The sequence below is a fragment of the Panthera pardus genome, unplaced genomic scaffold, assembly GCF_024362965.1.
Source record: "Panthera pardus isolate Hobbes unplaced genomic scaffold, ASM2436296v1 HiC_scaffold_21, whole genome shotgun sequence".
In the NCBI taxonomy this organism is placed as follows: domain Eukaryota; kingdom Metazoa; phylum Chordata; class Mammalia; order Carnivora; family Felidae; genus Panthera; species Panthera pardus.
This window is the reverse complement of record NW_026526777.1, coordinates 9,114,511-9,133,403: the sequence shown is the minus strand read 5'-3', so window position 1 is coordinate 9,133,403 and position 18,893 is coordinate 9,114,511. Positions and strand designations below refer to the sequence as shown.

The 18,893-nt window shown below is 44.8% G+C and overlaps 1 long non-coding RNA gene across 1 annotated transcript; it reads left to right on the top strand.

Annotated features, from left to right (window-relative positions):
- Nucleotides 1-14: 14 nt before the first annotated feature.
- LOC109276630 (uncharacterized) lies at nt 15-13,843 on the top strand. The gene is made up of 7 exons (XR_002084764.2): nt 15-100; nt 5,276-5,361; nt 6,424-6,604; nt 9,541-9,664; nt 12,416-12,578; nt 13,514-13,646; nt 13,741-13,843. It is a non-coding gene; the product is annotated as an uncharacterized LOC109276630 (long non-coding RNA).
- The last annotated feature ends 5,050 nt before the right edge of the window (nt 13,844-18,893 follow it).

The following is an 18,893-nucleotide window of genomic DNA, read 5'->3' as shown; positions in this document are numbered from 1 at the left end:
ACACCTTTGTGATGTCAGCAGCCTCAGGAGACTGCCTGGCTGAGGGAGGGAGAGTCCCGCCTCTCCTTCTGGGTGGTGTGGGGGTGTTTTGTGTATCTCGGTAAGCTGGCTTTCCCCGGGGAAATCAGGGCCCTGCAGCATGGGGGTGGGGGGCCGGTTCACAGTGTGTGTGTGTGTGTGTGTGTGTGTGTGTGTGTGTGTACCAGTTCCCAGGGAGGTGTAGTAGAGGATTAGGTTAGGGATCCAACCTAAGAGGGACCTTGGCGGTGTTCAGCACAGCTCCCTTCTATACTGAGGAGCAAAGTGACTTGTTTAAGGTCAGTTCTCAGAGTGGGTCTTTTCCTTGGGGAACGGATTCGGACAGGCGCCAGTTCTTGGTGGGAGAGGAAAGGGGAGCCTCCTTCGAACGAGGGAAGGGAATTCCTCTGATGAGGTGGTGCTCTTAAGATTGCATTCCTAGTGTGCGTACAACCCTTTCTGCATTTGGAATATATGTGCGTTAGTATTTTCAAAAACCTTTAGAGCAAGTATAAGCTACTCTCCTTAACACAAAACTCAAATGTATGAGAAAATATCTGAGTGCGAGGATATGAACTATTTCTTACCCTTACTATTCTCCTGGGACTTTTAAAGTAGCGAGTGCCTCTCTAGAGTTTCTCGTGAGAGTTTATAGTCATTAACTGTTTGAGGGATGATGGGAAAGAGGGTCTTTTGGAGGGAGGGATAGAGGATCTGGAAGCTGAAGAGTTGCGACGCATCATCTACTCCACGGAGGAAGGCATATTGGGCAGAAATGAAGAAAAAGCACCTCAGGAATGAAAATTTATGTTTTGGGGGAAAATAGGATTTCATAGGTAACCTAGCTGTGAATATTCATAAAATAATGCCACTTATATTTAGCTTAGCATAGTGCCTGGCACCCGGTGTGTAATAAATATTTATTGAATGAATGATGCGTGAATGTCTCTGATGGTTTGGTCCCTTTTCGTGTTTCTCTGCCAAGAGAGAAATTAATAAACTCAAGTGGATTTGTGGCTGGTTAGCTAATGCTTGATTATGTTTACTTACTCAGCATTCCTAGGGTGACTGGCCGTGAATTAAGATGATGACTTAGGAGTGTTTACCAAATTGAAAGTGACCTTATTTAAGTAGAAATTTCAAACACTTAAAATAATGACCCAAAGGATGGTTGAACTAATTGAAGCAGGATTTTATTGATGGGGGAGCCACCCTTTCCTTATAATTAAAAAAAAAAAAAAAAAGTTCCTTGCTAGACCTTACATGATTGCCCGGGAGAGGAATTTCGCCTGTGAAGGCTATATATGGGGAAGAATTAATTTCTGGGGCGATGGCTTCCCCTGGGGGCCAAGACAAGTTGAGGGTGTGGTTTGGAGGGGGTGTGGTAGGAATGCCACATTCCTTCCCAGTGGGCTGGGTTTGCCTTTTTTTTTTTTTAAGCATATTCATTTATTTTTAGAGAGAGAGAGAGGGAGAGAGAGGGCATGAGTGGGGGAGGGGCAGAGAGAGAGGGAGACAGAGAATCCCAAGCAGGCTCCACAGGGTCAGCACAGAGCCCAAAGCAGGGCTCGAACTCATGAACCATGAGATCATGACCTGAGCTGAAATCCAGAGTTGGCTGCTTAACTGACTGAGCCACCCAGGTGCCCCCATCCATTTCCTTTTGGGGAGAGATGATGGCTGCCTGGTTTGCCAAAGCTTGTGGAGTGACTTTTCGGCCTCTCTCCTTCTTTCTGACTCTTCCTTTCAGGGGAGCTAGCGTGTCCAGGTTTACGCATTTGATTTCTAGCCGCCGCATGTGGATGCACTTTCTCAAGGCAGCAGCCTCTGGCTCAGGCTTTGTTGTTTGGCCATATGATTGCAAGTGCTCTCACTTGGAAAAGCCTCGGACAAACAAAGTGCATTAAAAGTTATCAGGGACGCCAGTCAGTTATGTCTTTCTCTCTCTCCGGAGCATTGCCATTTTAGCAAAGCCTCATGAATGGTTAAATCGAGTAATAGTCCTTGGCCTGGGGTAGCTGTGTGCTTTGTGGTCCTGAAGTCTGCACGCCCGTAGGCTGGTTCCAGCTCTGCCAGGTTAGACCAGATCCCTCAAACGTGGTCCTCGTTTTGAGACTGAGTAAATATTTGTTAGATAGAGAATGCGGCCTTTCCCAACTACCTGATCTCAGAGCCTTTGAGACAATTTCTCTTCAAGGAACATCTACGAGACTCTTATTTCAGGGATCCTGCTCTGGGAAGTTCTGGACTAGGCTGTTTGCCCTTGGCAGAGTTGCTTAATGTCTCCGTGCTTTATTTTTCTCATCTGTATATTGAGGGAGGTGAACGAGAGAATTTCCAACTCTCCTTAGGACTGCTGAATTCCTACATCATGGGAAGATTTCAGGCCCCACAGGGAGCCATTAGGGGAGGGCCAAGAGAAGAGCCTTCCTGTTCCTTCTGATGACCCCCTGTGGCCCCACGTGGTCAGATGGCTGCAGAAATAGAATCTGCTCGCCCCAGCTTCAGAAGCAGCTGGGTTGCCCTTAGTGTATACAGCTGTTTGCTGAGCCCACCTCTGCCCCTGAGGTGGCCGGGGTGGCTGTCCTTCCAGTAGCACTGGTGGGTATCAGGTGAACTCGGTGAGGAGCACCTGGTCTCAGTGCACACTCACTAGCTGAGGCTGCTCTCGGGCCGGCTCCTATTTTTAGCTGTATCTGACAGAGACAGCCTCCCGCTTACCGATCCCTCTCGAGTGCCAGTGTGCCTCCCAACAGACTCTCATGATCCAAAAGACAGGTGGGCACAGTCTTTGATGTTATAAAAAGGCAAGGGTGGGGGAGGATAGAGCAAAGTGGATACAGCCAGGACCCTTGATTTCCATCCCCTCCCAGGGCCTTGGTTTCCTTTCTATAGAACAAGGCGGGATGCTCTCTGAGCACCCGCCCAAGTGTAAGGTTCCATCAAGAGCCAGTCTGTGCAGGGGAAGGACAGATGCTTGAAGCCTTAAGACCCGAGCACCAGGACAGATTCTAGCGACTGCACGGTGCCCGGCACAGGGTAAACAGTTTGTAAATGTTAGTCAGTGCCTGTTCCATCCGACGCCCGGGAGCAAGGGCCGAGGGCAATATAATTTCCGCATACTTGTATTTGCTCAGGAGAAAAATAGAAAGAAATGCCGGTGCCATTTTATTTCAGTTAAGACTGCTCATGTGTTCAACTCAGGACTCTCCACAGGGTTAGCAACCTAGCGGCGTAGAAGTCAGTTCTCTGTTCTGCTTCCTGGGCCAGGAATTCAGTGGGTGCAGGTCTAACGAATGCAGAATGCTAAGGACTTTGATGTCAAAGCTGCTTATGGCATCCAGGTCACTCCAGACTTCTGATAACGCTTGTGTCCTATTCAGCAGGGCCGTCGAGGCAGGTATGGGGCTGGGGGCAAGTCCCACGGAAAACAGATTGATGATGAACAGGAAAGACAGCCTGGAAGAGAAAAGAAGTCCTAATATATGCCAGGAGGGTGGGGCCTAAGGGCCAAATATGTCTGTCTTTCTGTCTACCTATAGATAGATTTATCTCTACCTATCTATCCATCCATCTATCATCTATCATATCTATCATCTATATCTTTATCTGTCATCTATTCATATGTCATCTCTATATCCATCCATCCATCCATGCACCCATCCATCTATCCATCTACCTGTCATATCTATCTATCTATCTATCTATCTATCTATCTATCTATCTATCATCTATCATCTATATCTTTGTCATCTATTCATGTATCATCTCTATATCTATCTATCCATCCATCCACCTATCATCTCTATCTATCTATCTATCTATCTATCTATCTATCTATCTATCTATCTATTATCTATCTATATCATCTATCATTTATATCTATCTATCTATAATTTATCTGTTATCTATATCTATCATCTATCTTATCTATTATCTATCTATATCTATCATATCTATGTATCTACCTACCTATCTACCTATCATATCTATCTATCTCTCCTCTGTCATCTGTCTATAATTTATCTGTTATCTATATCTATCTATCTATCTATCTATCTATCTATCTATAATTGATTTGTTATCTATCTATACCTATCATCTATCATTTATCTATTATCTATATCTATCATAGCTGTCTATCTACCTACCTACCTATCTACCTATCTATTGTATCTATTTATCTATCTGTTGTCTATCTATCTATCTATCTATCTATCTATCTATGATTTATCTATTAGCTATCTAGCTAGCTAGCTGTGAGCCTTGGGTCTGTTTTTAGTACCACCTGGTATGAACTATTTTTGTCTTTCTCCTTCAGGTTGCCTGAGTCCCTGCTCAGGAGATTGGACCTTTACAAGAGTGTAGGCCAGAGGAAATCACTCCAATTGCTGTGTTCCCCAGGGATGTCTTTGTTTTCAGGCTCCCCCTACATTATACATTTCTGTAGTATTTATTATCTAGAGGAATCTAAGGGAAGCCTTGAAATTGCATACCGTTTTGGGGGGATTGGATCACCTTCTCAGCTTATAACAGATTTATATACTAACTAACGCCCAAGGCTAGGCTTATAGGTGTAGTAGTCATTATGCCTGAAACCCGCACTGCGACTTTGTCTGAGCCCATTGATTTGGGAGGAGACCATGGGAGAGACACCTGTGTTGTGGTATGAGCTTCGGAAGGAGAAACTCCTTGCCAAGTGACTCCAGGCAAACACTTCAGCTTCTATGGACATGTTTCTTTTTGATACAATAGGGATGCCAAATAATGCTTCTCCAGGATTGCTATAAAGATTGAGTATCATTTAATATAACATACCAACTACCCTTTACTATTCACCCTGTCAGGTATGTGATTCTCACAGCAATGCAGCGAGTCATGTGGCATGACCCATGAAGAAAAAGAAGCTCTAAGAGGGGCCATTTGTCCAAGGCTACAGAGCTGATGAGTGATGAAGGCAGGATTGGGTCCAAAAAGTTTTATTCCTGAGTGCACGCTCTTAGTTACTAAGCCAGACCACCACCACTTATGCAAATGCCTCAAAATGCTCATTATTGTTTTTACAGGCTCCATGGAATAAATGTACTATAAAAGTGCCCCTCCGAGGCACTAAATGGTACATTAACTCCAGACCAGCTCAAACCACTGTGGTTATGTGATCTATTTACACTTTGGGGTTCCTTGTCTTTCAGAAGGCTTACAACCTTTTCAGCTTTAACCTTTGAGATTGTTTTGTATAATTTTCTTCCTTTTGCAGGCAAGGAAGCTGAATAGAAAAACAACTTTCCTAAGCTCAAAGAATGAATGGCAAGGCCAGCAACCGTTGACTCGTCGATGCCTGAGGTGACCCATATTTCTGTAATGAGGAATTCCTTCCAAGGCCATCTGCAACATGCTGTATCCATTGGGCAGACCACTGGGCATTTCATACTTTATCAGAGCCCCAGAAGGGACAGAACCACTATCGTGGAAATCTCTCCATAATCCAGGTGGGCATGGCTACCCACCTCCTTCCTGGCCTTCAGAACAACCTTTGATACTGAAATTCTAAAGCAGTGGAAGCCTTTGGTGGTCTCTCGGGGGGAATCTGTACTTCACAGAGGCTCTGGGCGGTTAGGAGGAGGACTGAGGGAAATTGGGTCCTGTCTCTCCTTCAGCATTCCTCGCACACAGATTTTCAAGAAAATATGTCATGTGGGAGGTAGAGACAAATGCCATGGGCAAGGTGAAGGGTGTCCCCACAGGGTGTTACATAGAGGGGCCAAGTTGGCATTTGGCATAGAAATTGAAAAGGAGAGCATGAATCCTGAGGGAGGCAGGTAAGAAGGTCTCAGAGTTTTCCCAGCATCTTTGAAAGGCTGTTTTTTGTTTTTTGTTTTTTGTTAATGTTTTATTTATTTTTGAGAGAGCACACGCCGGGGAAGGGCAGAGAGAGAGGGGGACAGAGGATCCGAAGTGGGCTCTGTGCTGACAGCGGTGAACCCAATGCGGGGCTTGAACTTATGAACTGTGAGGTCGTGACCTGAGCTGAAGTCCGACGCTCAACTGACTGAGCCACCCAGGTGCTGGGGCTCTTGGGTTTTTGGAAGGGCTGCTGTCAGAGGTCAATGGAGTCATGTGGGTGGGTCATTGCCATACTCCCAGAAGGACAATGGGGGGAGGACCACGGAGCTCCTGGGAAGAAAGCTTACTCTACCGTGGGTCTTACAAGGAGCATCTGTATTTCTGATCAGAGCCCATGAACTCACTCCCCCAGGAGGGTCTTCCCAGCTCTTTACTTCCTGGACAGACTGAAGAAGACACCCTTAAGGCCTGGCCAGAGCCCCGGTGGTGCCAAGCAAGGGGAAGGCAGGTAGCTGAGCGACTGGTTAACGTTGTGATAAATGCTTTCGCTTCTGTCTCCAGGCTGACTCTCAACCTGAGCCCTTCTCCACCAAACCCCAAGTGTCCAAGTATCAGAGGCAGGCTCACTAACCTGTCATGGGGCTCAAATAGCCCCTGTTTCATGGATCACGCCGTCTACCTTCCTGGAGAGCTTGCTTTGGATAAATGTCTCTCCACTTCCCAAACTAGGAAGGATGGAAAGGTTAGAAAAACCTCAGGGAAAATCCTGGTGCATGCGGCTTGCTGTGTCATTTGGCCACTCGCCTTCACCCCTATCTCAGAGAGAACCCAGCTTACAGCCGCCATGCTTCTGTGTAAAAACGGGCCGCGCTGGGTTCTCTCCGAGATAGATTCTTTTGCTGTTGCCCTAGTAACAGAATTATTAAAGCTCCAGCCTTGGGAGTATTTGTGCCTGGTGAGGTAATGTCTGTCGCATGCAGCCTTTTCATTCCCACCCCCACCCCTCGCCTCAGGCCCTTTGTACCTCACACCTAGACTCATGGACTGCCTTCCTCCTCGGCCTCCATGCCGCCTGCCCACCCTCCCCGCCAGGGTGGCTCCCAGCTGAGCAACACCCTTTCTCAGACTCAGAGACACTGTGTTGGTCGTATTCCCCATCAGCCTGGCATTCTGAGGCTGATGGGGAATTCAGTGGTCCATACCACTTTCCGAAAACCCACAGAGCCCTCTGGGCTTGAGTAGAGCGGGATGTGGTTGCAGTACAGTGACAGGAAGCCGCAGGGAGAATACACCAGGCTAAGGTAGTGACTGGTTCGTTGGGAGGCAACACAGTGTAATAGTTCAGCGTTTGGGCTTTGGAATAAACGGTCTATAAAATGTGATCTCTCTCACAAAATAGCTGTGTGACCTTGGGCAAGTTTCTTTCTTTCTTTTTTTTAAACTTTTTTTGAATGTTTGTTTATTTTTGAAGGAGAGAGAGAGACAGAGTGTGAGCAGGGGAGGAGCAGAGAGAGAGGGAGACACAGAATCCAAGGTGGGTTCCAGGCTCTGCAGAGCCCGACCCAGGGCTCGAACTTATAAACCGTCAGATCATGAGCCGAAGTCGGTCACTTAACTGATTGAGCCACCCAGGCACTCTGATCTTGGGCAAGTTTCTTAACTCAAGCCTCAGTTTCCCCAGATGCAAAGCAGAGATAATGATAGTACCTTCCTCGTGAGGGTTTCGCTGCCCAATTAAAGATCTTGTAAAGTGCTTGGCTTAGTATCTTTGAACGTAGAATCACACCGGAAGTGCTAGCTGTGATGGTCAAGATGGCGGAGAAAGGGGGAAGGGTGGCCGTGTGACAAGTGGAAGAGAGAGCGGTGTCCGGTTTTGGCCAGTGGGTAGGAGTCATGCAGGTAGAGAGACCAGGTGCAGAAGGAACCCGTTTGTGAGAACAGATCACATTTTTGCTTTGGGTCTTCTTGAGTGGGAAGTGTCACGGTTCACTTTTCCTGATTGGCACTGAATGCCAGGCACTCTGCTAAGCACATTCCATGCATCATTTCTTCCAGAATTCCCCCTCCCCACTGCAGCCCCCTGAGATAAGGCTTAGTAACACAGGGCAAGGTTAAGTAGCTTGACGCGTTGTTGAGCAGAAGAGCTGGGATTTGAACCCAGGTCTGTGTGCCTCCAGCAGTGCACTCTATAAGCTGCCTTGACTGGATATCTTTTAAAATAATTTTTTTTTAACGTTTATTTTTTTATTTTTGGGACAGAGAGAGACAGAGCATGAACGGGGAGGGGCAGAGAGAGAAAGGGAGACACAGAATCAGAAGCAGGCTCCAGGCTCTGAGCCATCAGCCCAGAGCTTGACGCGGGGCTCGAACTCACAGACCGCGAGATCGTGACCTGAACTGAAGTCGGATGCTTAACCGACTGAGCCACCCAGGTGCCCCTGGATATCTTGACTGGAGTTAGGAAGTTGGTCCATGTGTGTGTATGCACCCATGTGCACACGCTTTTAAAGCTAACATGGTCTTAGGGGGCGCATAATAGTTTGCAATGCTTCCTGCCTAGGCAGCGGTCTGCCCCCTCATCTGGGGTCCCTGTGTGTAAATTTGGCCCCTAGACTTGGGGACTTCTTTTACAACAGGTGCTCTCCTGCGCTTGTGCTCTGTCAGTGACTCAGTGCTCAACTCTCACCCAGTCTTCCTGCCTCATTCTCAATCCCCCCACATGGCATCCTGGTCTTGAGAAGTGCATTAGCATCTCTGAACCTCAGTTTCCTCCTCCGAACAACTTAAGCAGTTAGAGAGTTGCAGGAAGCATCAAAAGAGACAGAGTTTTCTTGAGGAAAAGGGCTGTTTCCGATTTCTCACCAGTCCCAGCGCCTGGGCCAGCGCTGGGCATATACTGGGTGCTCTCTGGTTTCTGAACGAATACATGCCCAACTTACTGCTTATGCTGATATGTATGGTGCAGGGTCCACCCCTGGTTTTGACTCTACTGAGATTGCTTCCTTTTCTACTTGTCCTGCTGTCCTGAGTGGTTACCCCAATTTTAGTGCTTTAGGGCTGACTTTCTTTAAAGTTTTGGAGTCAGCTAAACCACAATGGCAGAACTGGGTTACAGTGCTGGTGTTGGGTGTTGCCCGTATATGTGACGGGGATGGGGAGGGGGTGGGAGGTAGCAGGTGTGGAGGGACAAGGGTGTAGACTGGATCCTATTTCCTCCACAGACTTTTTTCGTAATTGAACGTATGAATTTACATGCAGTAAATGGAACCCAGGTGCTATGGTTGAATCTTAAAGGCCAGTGTGATGGTATTAGGAGGTGAGGCCTCTGGGGGGAGGTTAGGTTGTGAAGATAAAGCCTCATGAATGTGATTAATGCCTCATAACGGAGGACCCCAGAGAGCTCCCAACCCCTTCTGCCCTGTGAGGACACAAGAAGTTGGAGACCCAGGAAAGGGCCCTCGCTCAGTCATGCCAGCACCTTGACCTTGGACTTCCAGCTCCCAGAACTGTGAGAAATAAATTTCTGTCGTTTACAAGACGCCCAGGCTGTGGCATTTTGTTGCAGCAGCCTGAACAGACAGCAGGGTACAATGAGTTGGTTTTTAACAGTTTTCTGTTCTTTTAATAACAATACTTCAACATGACAAATTTCAAATATTTTTCCCCCCTTCTTTCCAGGTATTTACACTTTCAGTAACCTGCGTATGGATCCCACTGCTATTTAATTAAGACTTAAACCTATAAAGATGCACATTTAATACTCAGAGTAAACCCTTGACTTGTTCCCTTTGAAGATAAACAGGTGAGATACCTTCTTGAACTCAGATTTCTAAGATAATTAAGATTAGTTGCCATAGAGAGAGAGACAGAAACGCATTAAAATGTATCATACTTTTCGTGTTTAGGAAACTCACTTAGTTAAATATTCAGGGCCATTAAATCTACCCAGACCCAGATACCTATTAATCTGCTGGCCACACAGCCTCCAGAGTGATCTGTCTTTGTCAGGAAAGCCTTCTAATTGCTCTGCTCCTCTGCGCGGAAACTTCTAATGGCTCACCATTGTCCTGTGTACAGATGGTGTTCCCGACCCTCAGGGCCTGACCCAGCCTCCTTTCCCCAGCTCATTTGCTACTCCCTAGCCTCATAGGTGCCTACTGGCCCCCTCTGGCCCCTGCAGTGTGCCAGTTCTCTCTATATTATATACCCTTTGGGTCCTCTGTTTTGTCCTCTCGTGACTTTACGAGGTCCCGCTCACTCTGTAGGTACCCACTTCAAATTCCACATCCAGGTTAAATGCTGGGCCTCTTTAGATTCCTCCAGACAGAATTACCCTAGGCTTTCTTGGACTTTGTAACTGTATGACAATTCTCCTTAAAATGTACCATAATTATGCATTCCCCCCCCCCCCCGCCCCAGACTGAGAACACCTTGGGGCCCAGGGACCAATTCATTATATGAATATGTAGAATGCCTTATATGAATGTGGAGATTCATATACTATCTAGCTTATAGTAGGTCCTGCATTACTCTTGTTGGAGGAAGTTAAGTTGATGGCATTACATGGTCAGTTAATAGTATGTGTTAGGATGTTATAGAGATTTCTTCAAGGAATGAATTATGTGACCCAGCCTTTTCTGTGGTGCCCCATATAAAAGCTCCAGAGAGTGTGTGTGTGTGTGTGCATGCGTGTGCGCGTTCATGTTTTAATGTTTATTTTTGAGAGAGAGAGAGAGAGAGAGAGAGAGTAGGGGAGGGGCAGAGAGAAGGGAACAGTTGGGCCCCTTGCTGACAACACAGAGCCTGATGCACGCTCAAACTCAAGACCCATGAGATCAGGACCTGAGTTGAAGTTGGACGCTTAACCGACTGAGCCACGCAGGTGCCCCCGTGCCATAGCTTATTTTAGTTCTCTCTCCATTGATGTTTAGATTGTTACCAGTTTTCTGTGGGTAAACAGTGCCATAGTGAACGAGCTTGGCAGTGGTCCTGGATAAGGCCATCATAGGGACCTGTTTAGAGAATTGTGCCCTTGAAGCAGAACGAACAGCACTGGCTTGTGGAGAGCACCATTTTCACACGTATAAATGACTATTAGGGAGTCAGAGTTTAAGAGAAGGAAAGCCCTTTTGAAACCGCCAGTCCCAGCCACTGCTTCTGTGGGCGAGAAAGCAAACTTGTCCAAGGTCACGTGGCCCTTTGGACACAGCTGAGGTTAGGACACAATCTCTTGACTCTCAGTCCATGCTTGGCAGAACTGCCTGTTGTGTGCCCAGGCACTTCCAGTGGTCAACTCCCCCAAATTGGCTGAGCTCCAGTGGTCAACTCCCCCAAATTGGCTGAGCTCCAGTGGTCAACTCCCCCAAATTGGCTGAGCTGCACGATGTGAACATAGCTCTTGATTGGAGGCCACGAGGTGTAAATGAATGAGCAAAGATTTGGGGCCAAGCTGACCTGGAGTGAATCCTGTCTCCAGCTCTTACAGTACTTGACTCTGAACCTTGACATCCCCACATGACAAAAAACACTTGTCACAGGTGGCGTGGTGGTGTAAACCCCCTGTCCCACCCTGCCTGGTGCAGATGCTACGTGGGAACTCCCTTCCTCCCACCTGCTTCTCCTTCTTCCTTCCAATGCAGTTGTTAGGAGAAGCAAATCAGCAAAACAATTTTTTTAAAGCTCACTTATTTATTTTGTGTGTGTGAGAGAGAGTGCAAGTTGGGGAGAGACAGAGGGAGAGAAAGAGTCCCAAGCAGGCTCCATGCGGTCAGTGCGGAGCCCGATGAGGGGATGAACTCATGAACTGTGAGATCACGACCTGAGCCAAAATCAAGAGTCGGGGGCTTAACTAACTGAGCCACCCGGGAGCATCCCCCACCCCAGAAAGTTTTTCATAAACCTTCAAGGAAGCAAAGCCTTCAGAGAGCAAACCAAAAACAGTGTTCTGTGTGGATACATGTAATTTCAAGCTTTATTTTGTTCTGAAAATAATGTCCTCACTCAGATGTTTCTAAGCAAACTACGAATATATTAGAGACATCACTCTCAGAAGATGAGTGGTGATAAGACTGAGAACAATTAGGGAAAACAGAAATCCTTTGATAATCCTCATTTTAAAATAAAACTCTGTTTTTTCTGAGTATAAAACCTTTTCCCCCCCCAATTATGATATGTTTTGCAAAAACATGGAAAGTACAGAAAAGTATGAAGAAGAAAGTAAAGTAATGCATAATTCCATAGGCACTACTAACCTTTTGATGAGTTTCCCGGCTTTTTTTCTGTGCGGATTGTGATATGTGCCACTCGAATGTCCCTTCGCTAGAGAGCTGGTGAGCTGCTCCGGAACTGGCCTCAGCTTTTGAACCAAAGTCCTAGTTTTCTAGAGCTGGCCCCAGACGGTGACTGAGCAAGGCTGCTTCATAGGAGCCTATCTAGTGTTCAGACAGTTTCCCCTCAGATGGCTGTTGGCTTTTTATTTGGCTTTGGGACATATAAAAGTTTTACATTTTTAAAAAAGATTTATGATTATTATTATTACTATTCTTTTTTTTAGAGAGCGAGAGTGAGTGAGGGAGGGGCAAAGGGAGAGGAAGAGAGAATCTCAAGCAGGATCCACACCCGGTGCAAAGCCTGATGCAGGGCTCGATCCCAGGACCCCAGGATCACGACTTGAGCCGAAATCGAGAGTAGGATGCTCAACCGACTGAACCACCCAGGTGCCCCCAAAGGTTTACATTTTTGTGTAGACTAATCTAATGTTTCCTTTTTTGATTTCTTCCAGTGTTTTTATGCCTAAAAAAATCTTTCTTCATCCAGAGATCAGGCAAAATCTTCATTTTTTCCCCTTTTGTTCATAGTTTTATTTGTTAAGTCTTTAATCTGTCCAATATTTATTTTGTTTTATGGTGTCAGGTGAAGAATCTAGAAGGAGCTCATTTCAAATAGTTTTCTGGGCCCCACTTATTGACCAAAGGCAAGTTACTTAACCTGTTTTAACATCCATTTCTTTATTCATAGAGGGTAAAGGAAATCCTACTTTGCAGGGTTAGGTTGAAGAAGAAAACAGGTCATGGATACGAAAGCATTTTATAAATGCCATAGGAGTGTTGGTTTTTGCAGTTGTTTTTAAGTGAGAAAATCATGTGTGAATGCTTGTTTGGTCTGGTCTTGTTCCAGTCCACTTATGAAAACAACACTGACAGGGCTGGCTCCGAAGATCCCAACAAACCCAAGACTACTGGACCCACAGAGAGGTTGTAGGGTGCCACAGAGGAGTTCAAACGTAGGCTGTTTATAATAAGTATGATTCAAGGGCCCATATGTTTATGGGTACGGAGCAAAGGAGAATTCATTCTATATGGGGGTGGGGGTGCTGATCCATCAGGGAAAGTGGCCAAAGCCTTTCATGAGTAGTGTGTGATGAGGGGAAACAGTTATTTGTCTCTGGAGTCCTGAAGGACCACAGAGCGGTTGGGATTTCAGGAATTATTTGAATGATAGGAGACACATGGCCTGGCATGTTGAGAGGGAGGGTTTTCCAGCCATGCTGTGCTGTTTTGGAGCTGGCCTGGGGGCTGGTCAAAGTCAGACTCAGAAGGGTGAGTTGGACTGTGTTATCCTGGCGTGGCCACGATTTCCTCTCCTCATTTAGACAAGAAGAGAGATCTCTTATTTCTCATCGGAGGGAGATACAAAAGAAGGTTGCTGGCAGATAGAGCCAATTCTTAACCACTGAGAGGAGAGGCTAGCTGAAGACCTAACATCCTAAGGAAGGCTCTCCAGATGTAAGCATTTCACCCCCAAATTATTTATTGACTTGCTTTCTTCTTTCCTCTCTTTTCAAACCTACCAGCATGTTTCAAATGTGTTTAATTACAGGAGGTCTGGAGTCTGATGGAGCCCCTAAAAGGATACTGCCCCTAAAAAATGGTAGCAGAGAGAGAAGTGTGGAAGAAGGAAAATAAGACGAAAATACGTTCTTTGGAGTTAGGAGTTCTGTCTCCTTCATTTTTGAGTGACTTAGGGAGTTTCGTACAGAGAGCAGGAAGCAGTGGGTGTACAAGATGTACTGGTTGGTTGAATTAGGGAGAGCACAGACCAGAGAAACACACTTTGGTTAGTCAAGAGTTAACACGGTTCTCTTGAAGAGAGTAATTGGTGGTGGCTGAGCTATAGTAACACTGCACATTCCCTGCTAAGTGCACATTTCCTGTTCAGGACGTGGATTTGATGGGGCCTTTTAAAAGTAGGTGACTTAGGCGGTTCTTTTTATTGGGGGGAAAATCAAGATAATATGGTCTGGCTTTGGAACCTAATTTCCCATTATTCCTCATCAAGGGCCTTCATCCAAGCCACGCACGTCTACTCGTGATTCTCCAAATCTAAACAGACTGCACAGATCCTGCCTTTGAACCTTTGTTTATGTTGTTCCTTCCAAAGGCCGCACCCTGTCCTCTCCCCTCTCCTGAGATCCTACTCTTCTTCAAGACCTGAGTCTAGCTTCTTTTTTTTTTTTTTTTTAATATTTGTTTGTTCATTTTGAGGGGGGGGGGTGCGTGGGGAGGGGCTGAGAGAGAGAGAATCCCAAGCAGGTTCCTCACTGTCAGCACAGAACCCCGCGCGGTGCTCGAACTCACAAACCGTGAGATCATGACCTGAGCTGAAATTAAGACCGGGTTGTTTCACTGACTGAGCCACCCAGGCGCCCCTAGCATCGTTTGCAAAGCTGCCTCAAAAGCCCTTCCAACTTTCCTCCTTTTCCTGCACTCTCTCCCTCTCTGAATTTCTCCTCTCACTGCTAATGTGTATGTAATTTATTTGCACTCATATTCTCTGATGCAACGTTAGTGTTTTATATGCATACATTTGAATCTTCAATTAGATAATACATTTCTTATTGTCTGAGACCTAGTTTTCTATTTCCTTATTATCTACCCCCTCCCCCCCATAGTGCTTAGTATAAATCTGCCCCCAGACCAGGTAGCAAAAAGTTATTTGATAGTTTGATGATTTCAGAAGATTCCATGATGCTCACCCCCAGGTAAATTATCTTTGTGACGCTAACAAGGCAGGAACAAAGGCAATGTTTGATTTAGGCTCAGCACGTGGAGCATAGTGTCAAGGGGAACGAAATAGTTGCCATGAGGGCACATCAGCTACTGGTCAGTGTTTCTCTTTCTGAATTCTACTGGAAAGTCTGGCTCCCTGGATGAAAAGCAACTGAGGCATGACCCTGTCCTCTGTGCACAGGCCAAGCATGGGAGACAATAAGGATACCTACCGATGACTAAAAGACAGCATGGTAAATTGGATAGAGGGATATAGAGATGGTTATGGGAGTCCAGAGAGAGGGCATCCAAATGAAGCTGGGTTAGGCCATCAGGGAAGACTTCCTGGAGGATGCAGTGCTTGACCTAAGTTTAGATACAGAAGAAAGGAAAAGATTTCGAACACCATCACAGTCCAGGTCAGGAAAGGGTGTGCGGGGAAATTTAGAAAGGGAACTTTTCTAAGATCAAGTTATTTTACAAAGAAGCAGCACTGGGAAATCAAGGGAATTTAATTACAACTGCCTCACGAGCAGGATTTGAAAAGGAGTGGGAAGCTCATGGAAACCTTAATTGCTGAGAAAAGTTAAGAGGAGAAATATGACAGAAGTAATAGGTCTGTATGTATGTCATGTCTGATTTGTCATTTTTCTAGACAGGCACTCTGCCTCCTGCCTTCTAGGTTAGAGGAAGAAAAGATCCTTCGGCTGCTAAGGTGAAGATAGCATTTAGGATGCAGAAATGGGACTTGGAAGTACTCCTGATTCCTTTTAGGGAAGAAAAGGTCCATCTCGGCTTACCTCATTGCTAAGAAGAATAATAAGCATTTGTTCAGCGATAATAATGTGTGAGGTGCCTGAAAGAGCCCTGAATCAGGCTAAATAATTTCTTCCTTCCTTTAGAAAATAAAAAACAGCTTGCCCGATTTCTCTTCCAATTTATTCTTGTGGCTTTCCATTCCTTTGGAAATCCGGAGGATGCCTATTTTATGAGCTTTTGTGGACCAGCCCTTCAATACTCAGAGAGGGTGTCCTTGTGTGCATTAAGCTGGGTCTTTAAGATTAATGCAATATGCAGGAACATGTGATCAATGATACGGCATTAGCAACTTTTACTTTGGCAAGTGGCTGCATGTTGAAGGCATCTGGAAAAATTGTAAATCACAGCATGACCAGAGCATCAGCCACAGACATCAAGACAGGGGAATGGCCAAGTGAGAAGGATGGACCTAGAGCCTCCTGGGTTGTCCACACAGGTATTGCTAGAGACAGAGAAGGATGTAAGGATGTCCCAGCATAGAGGGGCTAGAGGACACAAATCTGTTGGTACCCGGAAAGGGAATCAATATGGAGAAGAGTCTCCATACACAGGTAGAAGGGTAGATGAGACAATCTCCAAGGTTCTGTCCAACTCAAACTTTGATTCCATGACTCTCTAAATAAGGACTTAATGAATTTTTTCAATAAGCTCTAATATCTCATAGACCAATGGAGTCCTTGGCTACACACACACACACACACACACACACACACACACAAATTATATACAATGTAACTATATAATATACTAAAATATATTAAAAATATAAATTATTATTATGTTTGATTCATATATAAAATGTATATATATTATATAATTATTAAAGCTCAGAAAGATATATATTTATATATAATATATAAATATATATATCACTATATAACATACAAATATACATATAAAGTATATAAATATATAATTAAATAGTATATAATTATATAAGCATAATTATATAATATATATAATTTTCATGAGCTTTAATACTTTACATTTGTGTAGTACTTTACAGTTTGTGGGGACTTAATCTCACAGACTCTATTGGTTATCTGTTGCCACAATGATGCCACATAACAAAGAGCCCTGCAATGTCAGTGCCATACGACGAGTGTTTATTGCTCACATGTCTGTAGCTTTGCGGTCTTGTCTAGGCTTGCTCACATAGCTGGACATTGGCTGGCTGTCGGTTGATCTAGGATGGCCTCAAGCTGAGGTGACTTGGGTGTCTCCTAGCTTTCAACAAGCTACCCCAGACATGTCCTCCCGTGGCAGAGAGGGTGATAGAAGAGGCAAAAGAGAGCAAGCGGAAACTTGCGAGGCCTCATTTACTCCTATACTGGCCAGAGGAAGTCACAGGGCTGAACTCAGTGTCAAGGTGTGGGGGACTGTGCTCCATTCTTTTTGTTAGAGCAGCTGCAGAATCACCTAGGAAAGGCTGTAGATATAAGTGAAGTAGCAATCTACCACACAGATGTGGCCTTGCTTAATCCTGTCGGTGTCATCCTTTACCCTGGTATTATTCCTGCTTTTACAGATTAAAACATGGACACCAAAGAGGTCAGCAACTTATATGAGGCCACATGGATCATAGGAACTGGAATATTGGCTTTCCTGCTATAAAATCAAGGCACTTTCTGTTGTTCTACACCATGCTTAATTAAAAGCATGAATCCCAGGAGTGTTGTCAGGGGCTTCCTAGAGGTAGACTGGTAAAGTGTGAGGCCCTCAATGTTGCGTGAGTTGCAGAATACACAAACTTTTACTTATCTGTTCTAATCCTTCTATGTAAAATATGATACTTTAACAAAATAATATATGGACCCAAGGAATTTACTAGTCATCTAAACATTAGTTTCTTTGTAACTAGATAGTTACTTCATGTATTTGTCAGAGTAGGCTAAATGCTGTGACTAAGTACCCCTAAATCTTGGTGATGTAGGAAAAAGTTTATTTCTTGCTCATATTGGCCAGAACTCTGGCACATGGCCACATCTAATAATAAAGAAGGCTGGTAAATATAATATAACTGTATGGAGAAAAGAGGATATTGATAAATACTTAGCAAGACTCAAATGAGTGGACCATAGTATAGGTAAGTTTTGCAAGGAGACTAGGAGGTATGTGGTAGGTGATGGAAGACGTAACAAAGGAAGATGGGACAGAAAAGCCCATAGCTTGAGACTCTATCCAAGGACATGTGTAGACCATTGGATCTAAGACATTTTGCACAAATATACTCTCCTGTCAGTAGGTGGGATGACAATTAGGAATTTAAGAATTTAAATCTGATTATGTCACTCCTTTGCTTAAAACCCTTCAATGTTTACCCTAAGGATAGATGGTTAATGTGTGTTACACAGTCTTCCAAAATGTATCCTCTGTCTCTCCAGCCTTATCTGCTATACCTTCCCATTCACCCTTTTATTTTTTTTAATGTGAGGATCTCTCATCTATAGGCCATTAATCATGCTATTTCTTCCATCTGTTCAGAATCTTCTTTTCTGAAACCCCCTTCTCAACCATTCTTTTTCTGGCTGAGACCTACTCATTTGTCAGTTCTCAGCTTAAAAATTACACCCTCCCAACAACCAAAGGTAGGTCCAAAATTAAAACACCAAACCACAGATCTAAGAACCTGAGAGAACACCAACAGAGAACACCAAACAGCATAAATACCAAAACACAAACACATCTATACATATCATTCAAAATGTTAAAAGCCAAGAGATATTATTTTTTTAGATGTTTATTTATTTTTGAGAGAGAGAGAGAGATAGAGAGAAAGAGAGAAAGAGAGAAAGAGCAAGCAGGGGAGGGGCAGAGAGAGGGAGACAGAATCCCAAGGAGGCTCCATGCTTTAGCACAGAGCCCGATATAGGGCTCAAACCCATGAACTGTGAGATCATGACCTGAACTGAAACCGAGTTGAATGATTTACTGACTGACCTACCCAGGCACCTCAAGCCAAGAGATATTCTTGAAGGCCCCTGAGAAAAAAAAGACACGTTGCACTTAGATAAAAGTTATGGCAGACTTCTCATCACAAACTATACAAGCCAGAAGACAATGGAGTAGAATTCTTACATTTCTGAAAGAAGAAAATGTCAACCCAGAATTCCATACCCAGCAAAAATATCTTTTGGAGATTAGGAAGAAATAAAAAAATCTCAT